The sequence below is a fragment of the Cnephaeus nilssonii genome, assembly GCF_951640355.1.
Source record: "Cnephaeus nilssonii genome assembly, chromosome: 10".
In the NCBI taxonomy this organism is placed as follows: Eukaryota; Metazoa; Chordata; class Mammalia; order Chiroptera; family Vespertilionidae; genus Cnephaeus; species Cnephaeus nilssonii.
In genome coordinates this window covers 32,950,722-32,963,517 of record NC_137081.1, presented here as the reverse complement: position 1 = coordinate 32,963,517, position 12,796 = coordinate 32,950,722, and the positions used below count along the sequence as shown (strand labels likewise).

Below are 12,796 nucleotides of genomic sequence, written 5' to 3'. Positions count from 1 at the left end.
CCGCTCCAGGCTCCCGGAGCCCTTTATGCTCAGGTAGAGACAGAGGGCACCGCTCTGGCTCATCTCCAGACGGCCAGGCCCCGTCTCACCCTCCTGTTTCCTCTTCTCAGAAGTCTTGCTGCTCTGGTTCGTCTGGCTCAGCGCCAGAGAAAGCAAACCACATAAATGACAGCCCGGGAGCTTTTGGAGCCAGGGAGGGGTCCCAGGCAGGGCCCCCATGAACCTCTTCCTGTCCAGTCCAAGAGGGGACCTGCATTGGACAAGCTGTGCCTCCATGAGACCATGTGGGGTGAGACAGGAGGTCATACCGCACAACCCACTGGTATCTCTCGAGTGTATCTAGAAAGTCAGGCTGCATACTTGTGTTTGATTTTAAAAACCCCAGCAATCTCGCCAATGCCAGGCCAGAAGAATGCGAGGAATGTGGATGCCTTTCACTGGGTTTCACCACCCCCCAAACAGCCCGCAGCCTTGGCCAGGGGGCTGCACTTATAAGGCCAGGCCTGCTGGAGGCTGCTTCCTGGGCAGAAGTATTTTAAGTCCCTGGGACCTCAGTGGCAGTGAGGATTGACCCTGGGCCCAGAAGACTCCCAAATTCTTCACTAATAAAAGCCCCCAGGCCGTAACCTGAAGACGTCCCTAACATTCTTTCTGTCCCTAACATTCTTTCTATCCTAAAGCACAGGCCGCAAGGCAAACAAAGACCAGTGATGTAAAAGTGGGGAGAAGAACGTGGGGGCAAAATCTCCTCCCCCAGCTGAATGGAGGGTTGTGTGCTTAAAAGAAAACCTGAAAAAAAAAATCAGGCGCCCGCTTGATTGGGAGATTTTAGTCTTCGAACAGGACCCTGAAAGGAAGCTCCCAGGAGCTGTTCCCTCTCAACTTACCGCCACTGCCCAGGATTATGCTAATGTCCATTTGATTCTGTCCAATCCCTTCACCCAGGGAGGAAGGACTCTGTGGTTGTTTTTGAGCACACGAAGGCGGTGGCACGTTAGCTGGACGATCCCACCCCACCGGCTTTACAAAAGACAGTTTCCTTCTATTGCCCAGAGAATAGGAAGTGCAGCCAAGAAAATACCCCAGAACGTTCTACCAGGGGAGGGGTAGCAGTTTCTCTTTCTTTTCTGCCGGGAGTGCCAACTGCCTCCAGCTCTTCCTCATGAACCTGGCTCCTGCTTCCTTTTAACATTTTCTGCTATTGTATTCCCAGAGGGGGGAGAGGGGGGACCCGGAACCACAGGGCCACATGGAGCTCTCTGGCCATTGTTTGGGAGCGCATAATCTCTTACGTTATAAGAATAACTCCTTTGTGCAAATACAACAGGACAGCCAACCTGGGCTCTGTCTCATTCCGGGTAGAGCGGGAACATTCCATCCGTGGCAACAGAGGGGAAGTCGCAGGAAGTAAACAGAAACGAGGGGCTGTTCTGGGAACTCTGTGGTGCCAGGCCCCCCGGGGATGTCTGGCCTTCCCGTGAAGACAGAGCAGTGCCCTGAAATGCCAAGGGCCGCCGGAAGCTTCCGGAAGCTGCTTCTCCCTCCTGAGCTGCACGTGCGCAGGGCTCCTCTCCCCACACGGGTCTGTGCACCTCGGCCAGGCCACAGCTGCCTCCACACCGCGGGTGCAGGGGCAGCGGCTCATTCAAACACCCTGTGTGCGTGGCTTAGCGCTTACCTGCCTCAGGCCACCAGCTCCCGGCGTCAGAGGTGGAGTCCCAGGACCCAGCCTTCCATCCGGAGAAGAAGGGAGATGCTGCAAGACAAAAGGGAACCGTGACCAAGATTCGGTCTCTCAGCCCCAAACCCACGTCTCTGTTTTCCCTCCAAGACTCTCCCGGTCTAGAGCAGCCGCATTTACGTGGTCAGGCAGGGCGGTGGTGGACACAGCGAGGAGGCACCCAGGTGCCCGTTCCATGCCAGCTGCTGGGAGTGTGGCCGGTGGGACCCTTTCCTAGAACTGCCCTGTCCCAGGGGGAGAAGGCAGACCCTCACCTGCTCTCAACTCCTGAGAATCTAGGACCTCCCAGGTCGGAGCTCCTTGGGTCTCGAAGGGCTTTGCTGAGACCGCAGGGCAGCCTGCTCCCCTCTGCCCACGCCTCCCGCTCAGAGCAGGTCCCTATGATGTCCCCACAGACCGAGCCCAGTCAGAGACAAGGGCTTTTATTTTTCCCCACTGGTGTGCCGTCCTTCCTCTGCTGTTACTTCCGCTGCAAAGACTGGCAGTGTTCGCTCAGCAGAAGAATCTTATCAGCTGAACCCTAAAGACACACTCCAATCGCCTGCCAGCAGTGGGGCTCCCTCCCCGTGTGGTGGGGTCACCAGGAGGTGGTCCCGCTGCAGAGCACTAACGTGTCAAGTACAGAGCCCACGCCTATGGCAGGCTCCATAAACAAGTGTGACGATGACAGAGAGAAGCGGGATTGGAGGTCACCACCCTGAGTCCCCCTTAGCTCCCTGCATCCAGGCTGACACCTGGACCAGGCCACAGGGGCCCTGGGCTTTCGAGGAGCCCTGGACCTTGCAGGCTGTGAAAGGGGAGGCGGGTTCCCTCTGCACACCTTCCCTCAATCAAGGCCTCACAGTCTGCAAACCGTGCCCGCCCCCAAGAACAGACAGCCCAGAGCAGCCCCCCTCCTTATACATATTTCACATGCAATTAAAATGAGTATCGTAAGCAGGCGAGGATTATCCTGTGAGGCTGGGACAGCTGGCTAGTTTTCAGGACACCGTTTCCCCCCGGGGCTTCAGCAGTAAAATGAATTCCAGATGTACAGAATGTCGGGCGGGCGTGCGGGCAGGAAATCAGCCAGAAAGAAAGACCATCTCGCACGGACACAGTGCATCTCGCAGTAGAGACAGACCTCCCAAAGGTCCAGCAATGAGAGGAATCCCACTGGCGAAGGGGACAGGCTTATCCCAGTCAGTGAACTCCACGGAAAAGGCAACAACGTGAGAAAACATACTCTAACACGACAAGAGGGTAGATCCCCAAGGAGACGGAGAAATGGGGTTGGGGACAGGATGTTCAAGACACAGAAACAAGGGGCCATTGTAGACACGTCGATTTATTTTGGACGTGTCCAGCGTACTGCTCACAGGTCCAAGGAAGACTCGGATTATTCTGAGAACCTCCGACTACGTGTCCAAGTGCTTGCGGGAGTGCGAGGATTTGTGTCCGGCCAGAGCTGTTGGGAACCTCGTCGTGTTAAAAGGGGAGAAGGAAGTGAAAAACACACCAGAGGAAGTGAAAACCCGAACAGAGGGGCCTCTGGGAAGTGAATTTATGGGTGTTTTTCTGCTTCCTCAGACTTCAGTGCTTCCAATTTGTTCGACAGTGAGAGAGAGTATGTTTCTTTTTTTCTCTTCTGACTTTTAAGAGTGACTCCTCAAAAGTCACTACACCAGCCAGAGAACTTCGGGAAAACTGGAAAACTGCTAAGCCTGTTCCTTAAGTGTCCAAGCCACCATGATGGGTGTGTATGGATCCATTGGCCAAAGGGTCCCCACACCCTGCATCTGCTAATTTTGGGGGTGGAGTCTCTCCGGGCAGGAGGTGGTCCTCCCTGCTCCCTGCCTCCACCACGCCCATGCCCGAAAGCGCCACAGCAGTGGAACTAGAGGGGGAAGTGGAACCCTTAAATCCTTGTCCTATTCTAGAAGCAAACTTTGGCTTGTGTGCCAAATCCATCCAATGTGTCAACTGTCTTTGTAAGGCCCATGAACAAAGAATGTTCTATTTTTTTTTTTTTTAAATAATTGGGGAGAAACTCAAAATAAGAATAATATTTCGTGATGTGAAAATTAAAGGAAATTCAAATCGCAGTGTCTGTAAGTCAAGTTATGGGGAACACAGACAGCCACATCCTTGTGTTCACCTTCTGTCCACAGTTCTTTTGTGCGTCAAGAACACAAAGCTGAAAATATTTTGTCGGGCCTTTTCCAGAAAAAGTGTGCCACCCCAGGTTCTCGACCAACCCTGCTTATGCACTGGGGCAAAAGGCCAGGCCACGGTGGGCACACAGGGCCATGGGCAGGCACCCATAGGTGCATGGCTGGACACCAAGTCCTGGCCTAGTTGGCAGATGGCATGAAGGATGGCAAGAGGGAAAGAAAGAAAACAGCAGGAAGGTGTGAGGTGTGGCTAGAAAAGGAGACAGAGGTGGCCCAAAAGGGAAAACTTCATCAAGTCAAAACTGTTGTCCAGAGCTGGCTCCAAGGTCAACAGGGAAGTGCTCCTGTCCCGGGGGCCCCCACCCCCATACCTGATAAGGATCAGTCCTTATGCACCTAATGCTCAAGACATTGATCTCTTGGCCTCGCCATGAGCCCTACCTAAGTTCTTCACTGTTTATGGAAGAAACTCTAAGACGACCCACTTAGAAAACCGAGAAAGTAACGCTTGGGCAGACCGGCGATGGCCTTTCTAGTTAATGCTATCCAAACCAACACCTTGGAGGCTCTTCGTGGAAACAGTATTTTGGCAGGTGGAGATGACACAGCCAAGCGAGAGGGTTTGACATCTCACCCGATTCATGTGGTGAAATTTTCTTACGCAGAACACAGAACTGGTTTGTTTACCTTCCCTATAGTTACTTAACATTTCAAATTTCACAGGGGATGAGATAAGGAATACCCTTTCTTCTCGCCTATGAAGCACTGAGTATGAAGCACAAGAGGGAGGGATTTATTGAGACAAACAACCAGACACCACAATGGTTTCTTTATGTGTCTGTCCATTCACTTTACACACCTGCGGGTTCCTACCTGGCACCTGACACCTATCCAGTCCGTGGTAAAGTTCACGGACTATCCTTCCTCCTTGGGTGAGGTTTCTGTTTGTCCGTGTGTGAGACGGGAGGCCCTAGGTGTTACCGGGGCCCTCTCTCAGGTATGTGGGCTCCCACAGACACCTGTGGCCAGAAGGGAGCGTTCTCCTCCTCCTTCTCCTTTGGGCTTGTGCTCCTTCTGGTTGGACCTGGTGGGCCCGGGCACAGAAATATTTATGCATTTAACTTACATGAATGAATGGACACAAGTGAGGTGAGAGCAGCGGCTATGACAACCCACATGGAATAAATAGTTCAGAAAGACTCCACAAAGGTGCAACGCTATAAAGGGGGCGGCAAACTGGGCCGCATTGAACACGGGAGGAAAGAAGAATAAAACTCTAGAACTCTGGATTCAGACGGTTTAACTAGCATCTTTACGCTGTTGCTTGATTTTAACTTAAACATCAGAGGACCATGCTTGTTAGTTCACATAAGACACTACTGTCCAGCGACACTCAGAAACTACCTTCCCCCAATGTTAGGAAGACAGAAGATAAACTCCCATTAGCCTGCTTCCCACTTTAAAAAAAAAAAACAAAAAAACAACCTTTTTCTTCCAGGTTTGACTAGCTTTTCCAACTCACTGACCAGCTAATCTAGGAGTTTTTCAGCCAGACCTGGGCGGGAGGTTCAAGTCCATCGCCAATTGGAAGCTGATGCAGGAGACCTTCCCGGGGGAGTCCTCAGACCTTCGCTCTGACCCATCACCTTCTCCCATGAATCAATGGGGGAGATGGCACAAGTCAGGGAACTGTGTGCGTGACTCCAGGTGGTGGGAGGCGGGCTGCAAACACAGGACTTCTGAGATGTCCCCGCGTCATACCGAGTCAGCTCTGCCCTTACTGGCTCCAGGACCTTTGCTAAATCGCTCACCTGGACTCCGGGCCTGTTTCCTCCAGAGGAAAACAGGGCAGTCCACAATACCATGTGAGAGAACCCCACTCAACGTGGCTTTGTCTCTTCTGTGTAGATCACATGAGGGCAGAGACTCTGCCTTTTTCTTCGACACATAAGAGACCCTCTATTTAGTGCCAAATACACAGTAAAAACCTCGAAAAACTTCTTCTGCTTAAATAAGGCAGTGGTGCTCAACAGTGGCGCGATCCGACTCCTGGCCCGGAGCGCTTACTGAAACAGAAGGCTGGTCTCCACCCCCAGAGGCCCAGGGGTAGGGGCCAGGCCTGAGAATCTGCATTTCTAACTCACCCCAAGCAATGGCGATGCTGTTGGTCCCTGGACCACACCTTGAAAGACAGTGGTATGGACATGTTGGCAAATGAAAGAACTAAGGCTCGAGGTTTCAGTGGCTGACCGAGATCAAGAAATGGGAAGCTGGGAGCACACACCAATGTGGTGGGCAAAGCCAGCACCGATACACAGAACCATGGTCAAGTGCAAAGCCACAAAGGGACACCAGGCAGGTGGCGGTGAGACAGGATGTCTCCGAGGGCGGGCCGAAAGCGCTGGGCAGGGTCCCAATGTCGCACTTCCTTCTTCCTCTCCTTCTTCCATGACTGACGTTATGGAACCTTCCAAGTCTGTTCAAGTGGGAAGACGTTGCGTGTCCTGCTTGGGCCAGAGGCAGGGAGTTTCTGTGTGAGTCTGGGGAGCGCACACAGAGTAAGCCGCCCCCAACACACGCTGAGGAGCTGCGAACATTTAGGACAAGTTAGTGTGGTGAAGCCCAGAACCTCTTTGACCTGGACTCCAACCCTGGATCCGTCTCTGAATGTGTGACCGCCCATATCCCCGGCGCTGGGAGGGTGGGCGACGCTACGGTCCGATGCTGTCCCCATGGTCCCACACATGTGGTGCTCAAGAGCTGGTCCCTGTCCTCCAGAGTCCCCAGCCAACCCTTCCTCAGGGTGTCCTCGCGGGAAGAGCTGGCCCCTGAGGAGGAATGCCAGCCTTCTGACCTCTTGGATTCTCCTTTCTGGGGGTCAAATCTTCACCCTGGCAACCTCTTACCTAGCAACAGTGAAAAGGGCAAAAGAAGGAAAAACGCAGCCTGGAGCGGCCCACGTCAGCCCCTGCAATGGGTCTGCATTCCCTTCCACGCCTGTCTCATCCCGGACTGAGGCCCTCAAGAGCCCCCTCCCCTGTTCAGCTTTGCAAAAGGGGTACGGGGCTTCTGTCTGCCTTACGGTCAGGATCGTGGTAACCGTCACAGTTTAGAAAACCTGGCCAAGCGGTGCAGTCAAGGGCGGAACACCGATTTTGTAAGAGCACCAAATAACTCACAGTTCGTGACTCTGAGCACATATCACACACCAGCCGCTCAGCACGGCTGGGCAAAGGCCTCCACGGCTGCATGGAAAGGCATTTCCCTCCCGATCCCCCGAGCTCCTGAGCACAGGGGGAACACGCGTGGAATCGGGACCCGGTCAGAACACAGCAGTCCAGGGAGTATTTAAGGGAGAGGAGAGGTGGGTTCTCACTTCCCACCGGGGCCAGCTGAACCTCCCTGATCAGTCTCTCCGCCCAGTGACTGCTCCAGATACTGACTTATTCTCACCTCCGTCACAGGCCACCGTCAGTGGGCCGGAAAGCTTCATGCAGCTAGAAACGAAGCACACACTCGGGGCTGGCGCTCGTCTAGCTCGGAAGAGACACGGGGCTGGCCCCGGCAGGCACCCATCATCTCCCAGATCGCCCTCGGGCTCTGCTCCTTGCGGACCAGAGGGCCTGGCAAGGTAACGAAAACCCTGCGCCCTGCCCTCCGGAATGGAAGGAAGAAGCAGCAGGTGCCTACTTCCTGTAAGACAAGGCTGAAAACGAAGACGCCGAGATACAAAGCTGCTCCTATGGGTACAGAACAAGATGGAGAGGGAACGCCTAGATGGAGCAGGAGCTCGCCGGACCCGGAAGGAGCTTGGCGGATCGGGCTCACACAGGTGTCAAGAGAGGGTGCCACACACAGGAGTCAGCTCCCTCGGCGTTGGTCTCCGAGCTCCCCGCATCCCGCCAATGCAGTGGAACTTTCTGATGATCGGAGCACCTTCTGCCTCGCGGATGGTGGACAGTCATGCAGACAGACTTGCTGTCTGAACTCGCTGGGTGGGGCTGCGGTGTCTGCCTTGCTCGCGACTCCGGGGAACAGGGAAGCCTGGCCTTCTTGAAGACCACAGGTATAGAACCCAGGCACGGCAGTGAGCCCCTCCCTGTCCTATCCGACACTCCCTAAGAAAGGGGTGCAGTCTGCGATGCCCAGGGCAGCCCTGGGCTCAGTGCCCAGCCTCCCGTCCTGCCGAGGGAGGGTTCTCAGAGGGACCCCAGCAGTCCCGGGGACCATGATGGGCTCAGTCCCCCACCTGGCCCTTGCTTTCCCCCTTCCCCATCGCACTCTCCTAGTTCTCCACTCCTGCTTCGGGAGGCCACCTCTCCCGCAAAATCAGCCCCCTTGCCTCAGGCTCGGCACTCGGGGGTCCCAGACCAGAGGAGAGGACAATATGAATCTGGCACCAGATGCTGGGCCTTTCGGCCAAGACACACACAGGGCTGGTGATAGAAACAAGCACGTTCTCGGTCAGTTCCGCCCAAAGCCAGTGGGCTATTTCACCGTGTTAGAAATGCCCGATTTAGAAAGCCAAGGAAGTATTTTGTTCCATCAATAAAATACATTTACACTCTACTAAATCTGGAGAAAAGCAAAGGATATTTATACCGCAACTGACATTTTTACATTAAAAATACTATATAAATGCACTGTGGCTCACTTCCAGGCTAGAGGCCATCGGAGCTCATGGTTCCCAAGGAATTCCTGATGCTCAGCTGGGCCTGGATCCCAGTTCCGGCCCCACGGGCCCAGCCCAGTGTCAGCAGGAAGCCCACTAACCTCCTGAGAGTACCACGAGTTACGACCTCGAGTCACTTACATGTAGGGGCTCTGCTCAAATGTCACCTCCTCAAATCCCCAGACCCCCATGTTGCTTTCCCAGGACGGCTGCTATAACAGAATGCCAGCAACTTGGTGACTTAAAACAAATGTATTCTCCTATAGCCTGGAGTCAGAACTCTGAAACCAGTTTCACCAGCTAAAGTCAAGGAATAGGCAGGTCTGGTTCCTTCTAGAGGTTCCAAAGGTAGAATCCATCTACCTGCCTTTTTCAGCTTCTAGCAGCACCTGGATTCCTGCCCTGTGGTCCCTCCCTCCACCTGCAAAGCACATCACTCTAATCTCTGTCTCCATCATCTCATGGACTTCTCCTCTGTAGTCAGATCTCCCTTTGCCTGGCTCTTAAAATGACACTTGTCAGGCCCTGGCCAGGCAGCTCTGGTTAGAGCGTTGTCCTGACACGCCAAGGTTGCAGGTTCGATCCCCTGTCAGGGCACATATAAGAAGCAACCAATGAATGCATGAATACATGGAACAACAAATTGATGTTTCTCTCTCTTTAAAAATCAACAAATAAAAATATTTTTTTAAATGACACATCATTACATTATATTAACAGTCACAGGTTCTAGAGATTAGGGTGTGTATATCTTTGGGGGCCATCATTCAGCCCAACACATTCCCCACTTAAACCAGCACACCTTCCCCTCCCCCACTCCCTCACCGGCTTCACGCATCACTCCTGACATTCTTTGTCTGTCGCTTGTTATTTCCTTTCTCTTCCACTAGAATAAGTGCTCTATGAAGGCAGGTGGGTTCCCTAGACTACCTGGAACAGAGCAGGCATTCAGTAAATGGCCATGGCACCCCCCATGCGATCTTCAGGAACTCACCTGTCTCATTCACTGTTGTATCCCAGCTCCCAGGCCTGCACTGGGCACACAGCAGGATGCTCCATTAGCAAGACCCGTTCCTGAACATAAAACAAAGTCCCCAGGTGCCTGTGATCTGCACATCGGTTTGCCTCCCATGTGGTCCAAGGTGCATCTCTCCCCCAACCCCACTGCCCTAAAGCTCCCCTTCAGCGCATCCCTCTGCTCACGAACACAAACTGCCTGCTTCCTCCTGCCACCTGCCCATTTCAGGGCTCTCCCCAATCTGGCCTATCCCATCTCCAGCCTCCTAGCCCCTCCTGCCCATTTCCTTCACTCTGGCCAGGTCAGCTGCCCACCCTTACCCTGCACACAACATCCCACCTCCTCCTGTAGGGAGGGAATGCCGCCTCGGTACCCTCCTTCCAGGCCCAGCTCCCACCCCCCATGACTCCAGGCGTCGGTGACACCTCTGCCACCCCACTAAAGGACAGCGCTTCCGGGCAGGCCGACCTGACGCAGGTGAGCTCACAACCTCCGGTTCCCTGGGGCTAAGTCTCTGATGAGCACTTACGCTCCCTGAGGAAGATGCCCTTACATTTCTCCAGTGCCCTCCAGCTCCTGGGCCTTGCGTCAGATGGGCCAGGAGGTCAGGCCCTGACCGGGCACAGGACGACCATGACTGCATGGCCACCGTCTCCACGGCAGGAAGAGCAGCCGCCCAGCGTCAGCGTGATGACGGGTCCAAACACAGAAGTGAACAAACCTAGCGAAGCCACAGGTCTGCCCACGAGTACCACCCGCCCACAGGAGCAGGCGATACTCCTCCTCACCCGAGAGGGGCCCAGGCACCACCGGAAACCAAAATCAAAGTCTAGCCGGGGTGAGGGGGGATTAGGGTCTCTGGTAATCAGAAACCCAGGACACCCAGTGAATTTGAATTTCAGATACACAACCATTTTATTAGTGTATGTCTGCCCCATATGGTCAAATGTTCCTGGGCGTCCTGCAGTTTTATTTGCTAAACCTGGCACCCCAAGGGGGCTATAGGAGTGGCCCCCTAGACTGTGCCACTCAGAGGGGTTTCCCAAGACTTGCAGCTTCAAGGGGAGAGATGGGAGATGGCCTGGCCCAGGCAGGGTGACCAGGAGCCAAGCTCACCACGGGGCTAACATCCACTCCTTCCAGAGTTCACTAACCAGAAGGTGCTCTCCGTGAGATTTCCGTCTCATTAAAGAGCTTTTTAAAAATAAAATCTTTCTTGCCAGCTGTAAAAAGGGGTTGTCTCCATACTATTTTTCCATTCCGGCATAATTCTTCAAGAATTCACAAACAAAGCCACGGCCCTCCGACAACAAAGATCGCCATGGAGACAGATCACCTCCATCATGACTTCACCTCCCATTCCACCAGAACCTACTGCAGATTGTTACCAGAAGAATCCTTGTGAAAACAAACACGAGCCCACGGCATGGCAGGAAACGTAGCAGCTCTTTCTAATTTTAACTTGCTCCAGGAATGCATTCGCGCTGAACGGCTGGGCACATTCTCTGCAGGCGCCGCGTTCCTTCAGGAAAGCGGTCCCCCCCCCCCCCCCCCCGGAGTTCACAGACGCTGGCAGGAGGGATGAGCCCAAGCTGGTCTCTCCAAAATGACTGAGAGGCCAAAACATGGTATTTGAACAGGAAAGCACTCCCCGACCAGAGGGTGAGCCACAGAGGGGGACACAGGGAGCCGACGCGGCACAGGAAGGCAGCGTCCAATAATTACCATAAGCAGGAGCCAGTTTCCCAGGCCCGGTGCCAAGGCGAGGGGACCATGGGCCAGAAGTGAGAACACCTCACAAACAATCCTGCAGATTCCCCGCCTGGGACAGAATTCAGAACAAGCCTCATTGGATTTTTGAAGCCCACGTGGCCAGGGGACAAACAGGGAGGCAACATTTGCAATGCTTACAGCCAAGAAAGGCTTATTTTCCAGAAAATTCCGAAGGACTACAACTCAAGAAGAAAAATGGGCAAGCGCCATGAAAAGAGGATCTTTGCATGAGGAGAAACCAGAATAGCCAATAAGCATTAGTTTAGGGCTAATGATAAGGAACGCATAAACTAAAATCGAGTCAGATACCTTCTCATATCCACCAGTCCAGACATCCCCCCAAAAGGAAGTCCGCTGAGGGCCCCGCTCCCTGACACCTGGGGCTCTCTATGTGGCTGCTTGCTTCTTCCAAGCCAGCAAGACAGAAAGTCTGTCATCAAGAAGCCGGACTTTCACAGGCCTCTGGTGTAATCTAATCATGGGCGAGGCCTCCATCACTTGATGGATCGATCCTATCCGTTAGAAGCAGGTGGCCAGGCTCGCCCCATCTGGGTGGGATCACCTCGGGGTGTAAATACAGAGAGGTGGGGGCCACTAGGGCTCATGTGAGAGCTGGCCAGCCACAAACAGCACAGTTCCATTCACACAGAGGTTAAAAACAGTTTTAAGAAATGGCATTGCATAGGGACACATGTTTATTGCTATGCGGCAAAATTATAAATAAAGGGAATGATAACCACAAAATTCAGGACAGGACTACCTTAAATGCTTCACGCATATTAAAGACATTCTGGGGAGGCAGGCGAGAAGAACGCAGGGTTGGGCAGGGGCATCAGAACTTCAAAGTTAAGGGTCAAGTTCCACTTCTTGGCCTGGGTAGTGGCTATCCAAGTCTATAGGAGTGTTCATGGTTGTTGTGATTTTCTATTCTTCTCCAATATGTTCAAGTATTATTAATATATCTCAAGACTTAGGAACCACAGGGCTTGGCCCCGGGGCCCCCCATGGAATAGTCAGGACAGGTGCCCTGCGCACTTGTGGGGCCTCGGAAATGCCCCGCCTCCCTGCAAGGAAACAGGCCAGCCCCGACCTGGAAGCACGGCTCCACCTGGAAGTCCCTCTCTTGCCAAACCAAATCCAGAGGCCTCCAGCGTTACCTGGCAGCCTTCTCCTCCCAGGCTGGGTTAGGACTTCCAGATCTCGCCCCACCCCTTGCGGCTCCTGCCCATCACTGAGATGTGGGCCTTGGACGCTGCAGACCTCAGCCTCCTCATTAGTCCAGGGCTGCCCCCCAAGGCCTCCAAGCGCCCCGTGGTAGGGGCTTTGTCCCTCTCCAGGCATCTGAAAACAAGAGCCATCAGAGGCTGGAAGTGGGGAGCCACCCAGACCACATCCTGTTTGGCTGCGGCATCGATTCAGTCATGCCAATACTGCGGAAC

At 53.8% G+C, this 12,796-nt stretch overlaps 1 protein-coding gene across 1 annotated transcript in view; it reads right to left on the bottom strand.

Annotated features, from left to right (window-relative positions):
- The window catches only part of SH3BP4 (SH3 domain binding protein 4), a 77,618-nt gene that overhangs the window by 39,371 nt on the left and 25,451 nt on the right, over nt 1–12,796 (bottom strand). The window contains exon 2 of the mRNA XM_079783225.1: nt 1,679–1,756. The gene's annotated coding sequence lies outside the window, so the exon portion shown is untranslated. The remainder of the gene's footprint in view (nt 1–1,678; nt 1,757–12,796) is intronic.